Source organism: Rutidosis leptorrhynchoides, chromosome 1, assembly GCF_046630445.1.
Source record: "Rutidosis leptorrhynchoides isolate AG116_Rl617_1_P2 chromosome 1, CSIRO_AGI_Rlap_v1, whole genome shotgun sequence".
NCBI classification, from domain to species: domain Eukaryota; kingdom Viridiplantae; phylum Streptophyta; class Magnoliopsida; order Asterales; family Asteraceae; genus Rutidosis; species Rutidosis leptorrhynchoides.
Genome location: NC_092333.1, coordinates 607,171,241 through 607,178,362, shown reverse-complemented (window position 1 = coordinate 607,178,362; position 7,122 = coordinate 607,171,241). Strand labels below are relative to the sequence as shown.

The window sequence follows — 7,122 nt, the reverse complement described above, 5'->3', positions numbered from 1 at the left end:
GTCCAAATATCTGGACGGCGTCCAGCTTTGAAATCTGGGACGGCGTCCAAGTGTCTGGACGGCGTCCAGATTGGTATTCCAGTCTGATGCAGTAAGCTTCTAAGTACACGAACCAAAAACCAAATAAACACAATTTATGATCCGCAAACAATCAAGTCAAGTATTTTATACCGTTGGGAAGGTAATTTGACGAAGAAAACGACTAGACACATTTCAACAAGTAATTTAACACCTGCAACAACCCAAAACCGCATTAAACGTTCATAATCAAAGGTTCAAGTTCTAAAACGCATTTCATGATTCGGGTAACCAATTTACATGTATGATATGCCGTTTCGAAGGAAATCAAACACACGTTGCAACAAAACACTTATCAACAATATTTCATAGCATTTGATACATCAAAAGTTCATATAAAGCTTATCAAACCCTAACCAACATCTCAAAACCAATAATCATGTTAATGTAAGGTTTTCACGTCAATCAACACACCAAAACGAAGTTAATGAAGTAACTAACACTTTGAACACACAACCATTAACATCTAAACACATTTTATCATTCAAAATCAAAGGTTAAACTAACCCATTTCAAGTGTTCATGCTAGTTACACCAAATAACAAGATCGAGCCTACAAATTACATACACGACATCACAATGAGCCATAGACACTAACTAACACCATTTCAAGTCAAAAACACGAATTTAGAGAAATCTAGAGTTTTAGAAATGTTACCCAAACGAGATGAAGTTGGTACCAAAATGAAGAGGATGAAGAGAGGATCACGAATATGTAATTTATTTTGTTGTAAGCCTCCTAGATCGAATTTAGATGATGATTGAATGAATTTGGTAATTGTATGTGTGTTCTTGCTAGAGAGAAAGAGAGAGAGATTGAGATGGTTGAATGGTGGTGATTGGGGTGGACTAGTTGACCTAGTCAACTAGTTTGCCCCGTGTCAATTTTAGTCCCTCAAGTTTGAATCGGGTGCGTGAATTACCTAATCGAGATAATTTAAAACGCGTATCAACGGGAGATGTTATAAACATATAACGGAGTTTAAATTAGTATAATGGAAAAGTAAATGGAAAAAGGCGGGATGTTACAGACACTTTGTGATAAATGTTTTTATTTTGGCGGAAAAACGTTCGAAGAAGTAATATATAACAATTATCGTGTTTTTCGACTGTATTTAGGTTTTAGATATTAGGGTTTAGATATTAGGGTTTATAGGGTTTAGATATTAGGGTTTAGAAATTTAGGGTTTAGGGTTTAGATTTAGGGTTTAGATTTAGGATTTAGATTGAGTTTTTAACACGAACGGTTTAGAGTTTAGGGTTTGGTGTTTTGGGTTTATGGAATAAACCCAAAACACCAAACCCTAAACCCTAAATCCTAAACCCTAAACTCTAAATCGGGCTAAATTTTACTTCACAAAACATGAAGAAAAAAAACGTTAACATTCTTCACGAACAATATTATCTTGAATGTTATTTTTGTCGATCGTTTTTCCGCCAAAATAATAACATTCATCACAAAGTGTCTTTTCTAAATGTTCTTATTTTCATCCAATCTATAATGTTCGTGAACAAAGTTTTTTTTAAAAAATGAATTTTTTTTTTGCTTCCCCCCGCTTCTCCCCGATTGATTACTTCCCCATGATCAATGGGGAAGTAACCAATCGGGGGGAAGCAAAAAAATATTTTTTTTTTCGTTTTTTTTGAATTTTTTTTTTCCGGCATCAAGATCACACGAAAATATGAACATTTAGAAGAGACACTTCGTGATGAATGTTATTATTTAGGCGGGAAAACGATCGACAAAAATAACATTCAAGATAATATTGTTCGTGAAGAACATGAACGTTTTTTTTTTCATGTTTTGTGAAGTAAAATTTAGCCCGATTTAGAGTTTAGGGTTTAGGGTTTGGTGTTTTGGGTTTATTCCATAAACCAAAAACACCAAACCCTAAACCCTAAACTCTCAACTCTAAACCGTTCGTGTTAAAAACTCAATCTAAATCCTAAATCTAAACCCTAAATCTAAACCCTAAACCCTAAATTTCTAAACCCTAATATCTAAACCCTATAAACCCTAATATCTAAACCCCAATAGCTAAAACCTCAAAATACGCTCGAAAAACACGATAATTGTTATATATTACTTCTTCGAGCGTTTTCCCGCCAAAATAAAAACATTTATCACAAAGTGTCTCTACTAAATGTTCATATTTTCATCTCATCTATAATGTTCGTGAACAAAGTTTTTTCAAAAAACAAAAAAAAAAAAAGTTTTTGCTTCCCCCACTTCCCCCCGAATGGTTACTTCCTTCTTGATCCTACCACTATATATATATATATATATATATATATATATATATATATATATATATATATATATATATATATATATATATATATATATACATATATATATATATATATATATATATGAGTTTTAGACGATTGAGCCAATTATTTAAAATTATTTAAACATAATAATACATTTGAAATTTGCTCATTGAGGGAGGCTTATAATTATTTGGACATAAAATATAATTGAGACTTGGGCTTTATTTGAACATTGGGAGAGGCTGAGCACCACTCAGTCCCCCCTTGTCTCCGCCTCTGAGAGTTGATAAGAATAACTTTGACCTTTCACTGCTAAACTTTTCTCCGTCATTTCAACAAATGAAGCAAAGGGATAAACAACATTAAGACCATGCTTTACCGAATCCGAGTCCACGATCATGGGCTTTTTACTGGATGCAATAAAACTATAAATAAGGTAAAGTTGTAATATAAATAAGGTAAAAGGTGTAAATAATCGATTTGGAGGGGCAAATGTATAAAATGAAGTAACTATCCAATATACTCGATAGAACAAGGTAAATGGCGTGCCATTTATGTTAGAAAAATAACACAAATTGGGGGTTATCAAAAGGTGCTCTGATCATCGAAAGAGGCTCCGGCGAGAGAGATTTTGGAAGTTTTTAAAGGGTTTTTACCTCTCTCTTGCCACAATTAATTAACCATGTTAATTGATTGATGAGCCATGATTTCATAATCAAATCATTAAACAAAAACCCTTTTCCAAATTGCAAACAACAAATATATCTTTTTCTTTTTCTTTTTCTTTTTCTTTTTCCTTTTCATCATCATTAATAACTCTGTTATATCTGTATTATTGTGGTGGTGGTGGTGGTGGTGGTGGTGATGGTTGTATATGATCGTAATTTTATATGGTAAACAAAGGCTGTGATGATCTGTGTTATTATTCTGAGCAAATGTAAAAGGGATAATGAAGATCCGACCCGTATCTTGGCGGGGCAACACCCTGATGGCATAGAATCTGTGCAACTGTGTGTGTTTGCAGCCATGGCGGATCTCGGGTCTTCTTTTTTCCCGAACCCCCAATTCCAAATCTGAGCCTAATCTCTTTTTCTCAAAAAATTAGGTTTTACAGTTGTTCATAGTTCAAGTGATTACAAGTTCTTCAATAAGTAAAGTTTTTTAGTTGTCCCAGTTACTTATTATTACTGTAATTTTAACAGGTGAATTTAGTAAATAATTCATTAATTTCTTAAAGCATTTTCTAGTTGTCGTTTGGTTGAAGTTAACTAAGAGATTGACTGATTGATTGTTATTTATCCTTGAATAAATATGTCAGGCTCTTATATGTATCTATCATAACAGTTACTCCGTACTATTTTGTATAACATCAATTTGACTCTTTTCAGATCAAACGAAGTATGCTGCTTCTGTCAATGCTACTGCTTCACAATTTGAAGTTTGTATAGCTGTAATTTATTTACATTTCATATGCTTAATAATCTGTTACTATAGTACTTAAAATTGGACTGTTTGTATATTTGTGTGAAAAGAATTGTACGGGTATGTTACAGCTTTAGGGGGTAAATATTACGCGGATGAAGTTAAATCGAGCTTTTGAGGATTTTGACAAGCTTGTTGAGGTGTAATGCCTAATGGTTATGGTTATTAGAGGAGTGGTGGCTCGTGTGCTATATGATGTTTTTGAAACCTGAGATGCAGGTGAGGCTTCTGCAACTTGGAAGATGATGTTCATACCAATAAAGATCTCATAATTTGTGTATAAGGTATCGCCTTGTAATTACAGTTTGTGTAACTAAATACTCTTGTGTGAATTTTGGTGCTGTCTATAGTTCATGTGTCAACCTAAATAAATGAAATTGTGGATCACATTGGTTGTTGCAAAGAAGCGTTTGAAGTCTTGTTGGTGGTCTTCCACAACCTATCTATCATACAAGTCTTGGTTACCTCATTTAGATTATGCGAACCAAAATTCTTAGTGGACGTCACATTGAACTTTTAAGTTTAAATGTCAGTGGCTCAATTGGTGTCCCGTTCTCTTCGATAGTTTATGTTGTTGATGCCGTTGTAGGTTGTGGTTAAGATTAATAGATGTTTGAAATCTGGAGTATAGTTTTTGTGATCAAATTATCTTGCCAGCCATTTGTGTTAAAGGTTGGCAGTTTTCTCTTTATTGTTTTGTTTGTGTGTGTTGATTTTGACTTCGTCTTTATTTGTATTATTTACTGTGGTCAAACTATGACGGACGTCTATATTTTGTGTTTCTCGGTCAGCTTTGCCCATTAAAGGTTTTTAGCAGGTGCGTAGCAATTCTCTCGGTAGTTCATGTTTCTTGTTTTTTCAGTTGTTCGGATTCACATACCATGGGTTGGGGCATTGGGGTGAAGAAGAAATTGTTAAAAGTTCAAATCATTTTCACTTTGGTGCGTGTTTACGAGCAAAAGGGTTGTTTTGCTGAATATCTATAAAACACGCATCAGGCACGGGTTTGCACGCATCATACATGGTTAGGGACATTTTTCGTAATTTCAATTTTTTAAGAGCATAGTAAATACTTTTTAGAAATGAGATCATTTTGCCCAATTTCCCTTTCCCTTTTTATATACACCCTTCACATGGAATGGTGAAGAGGGCCCAATTGATGAAAAAAGCTCACAACACTAACACCAAGTTATTATTATCCTGTATATGAAAAAGAACTAAAAATGAGTAAAAATGCGATTTATTAGATTGGTCACCAAAGAGCATAGTAGTTGGTTATCGAATTCCCTGCGGGTTGCCCAAACCGTAAAGTTAAAGCTTCGTTTCAATGTTAGCATGTATCATCGAACTCATGAATTTTTTCTTTTGCGACATACACAGTGTTTATTTTTTTCTTTATAATGCGTTTAAGTAGTTATGTAGCACAAACAGTGAAAGTTTTCACGTTTTAATTTAACGAAAGATATAAATTAATACAACTATTCGAACTTGATTTGGTCTACTACAAAAAGACAAGTAAAATTACTGTGAAACGTAATAATTCAAAACTTCATACTTTTAGTTTTATCCTCGCATGATGTTTGTAATAATTAACCAAATGAAATAAAAGTACTGTATATCGTTATTGAGTCTTGTCTTCATCTCCGTATTTTCAAAAAGACTTCAATTTACAGGTTAACTCTTAGTTTTCCAATATAAATTTATATTTCCAAACCCAAATTAAAACATAAACTCAAATAAAAGATCCTAGAAAAAACATGAAATTGATACACATAAAAGAATATGACCATAAAAAGGACAAGAGGTGGTTGTGATGCCGTTCATGGTGGCCGAAGATTTTGGAGGTCAGAAGAGAGGTGATAACTAATAACCTGAAAGAGTTTTAGTGGCCATATCGCCCGGATGATACGATGGATTGGAAGCGTAGAGATGTAAGATAGAGAACATATAAAGAGTAAAAATGACGTGTTTTAACTTTTAACCGATGAAGGTAGCGTGTGAACAATATAATTAGGAGTTTAAAATTAATAAACAACTACAAAACCTAATACCACATAAGTGGTGTATGGTGGAGGTGAGATGTAGACAATCATTCCCATATTCGAGAATAAAGACAAATCATTTATCAACCTATAGCGAAAACACTCTCAAAAGTAGAGAAAGTCATCCCTCTCTCTATTCGACGGACAGAGAGATTGCTTTCGAGTGGACCTCAGACCAATAAGTAGGAAATTTTTAAAAAAAAAACTAAAATAAAATCTAGACGCCATGAAAATGGTAAAATCAAATTTCCATGAGTTTTAAATCCTGTCTGAAATTTACTTTAGGCTCTGGGAGTTTAAAATTATACTTCGTGAAAGTTTAAAAGGTAAATTTATTAAGTGTCTTTCTTGTTAAAAAAGACGATTACATTAAAATTGAATTTAAGTCTTTTCATTAATAGATGAAAATACAAACGAACTAGAAGTACTGCAAGGCTATGGAGCACTAAGCTAACCACAAACTAAACAAATAGCAAAAGCTAACTAAGTCTGAACGTCACTAAAACGAGTCCGGAACACAATCAAATACAAAACCGAAGACAAAAACCCCAATATACCCAAACAACACAATAACAACAAACCGATCACAACCTACTCTACAACCATTTAACCTTTCTGAGTCTTTATGATCTGCTTAACAACTACACCATCAACCTTCAATCGAATAAATTTCTTTCTCGACCGATTTTTAAATCGCATATGAAGAGACCTTTGCCGAAGAGGTAATTTATTAAGTTGTATATGCAAATTGACAGTACGGAGTTTCATAGGCATAAAATTCAACTTTGGGAGGTTGTAGTGGTTCAGTCAGTGTAATGGATTCAGTATTGTTTTGGAAGTTGTAGCTCCTCGGTATATAAAGTCTTCCAACTTAATTAATTATTGAGTAGATTTTTATACAAGATAAACAATTGAATTGACATCGTCAATTTAACAATGTGAAGACACCTTAAGAAGAGCATTTCATCGATAAATGTCGGATGAATAACATGTAGTGACCCGAACTTTTTCATGATTATATATTAATTGAAAACTATATTTGCATGATTAAATGTTTCCAACATGTTAAACAATCAAACTTATTAAGACTTGATTATTTGAAATGAGTTTCATGTAGACAATTGACCACCCAAGTTGACCGGCGATTCACGAACGTTAAAACTTGTAAAAAAACGACATTGATCAAGCATATTTCCGCCTAGGATAGAAACACGCTTGAGTGCAATAGAGGAGGGTTTTATTAGTT

At 33.4% G+C, this 7,122-nt stretch overlaps 1 long non-coding RNA gene across 1 annotated transcript; it reads left to right on the top strand.

Annotated features, from left to right (window-relative positions):
* Positions 1-3,128: 3,128 nt before the first annotated feature.
* On the top strand, positions 3,129-4,532 carry LOC139884645 (uncharacterized). Its single transcript, XR_011771925.1, has 3 exons — positions 3,129-3,245; positions 3,741-3,802; positions 3,906-4,532. It is a non-coding gene; the product is annotated as an uncharacterized lncRNA (long non-coding RNA).
* The last annotated feature ends 2,590 nt before the right edge of the window (positions 4,533-7,122 follow it).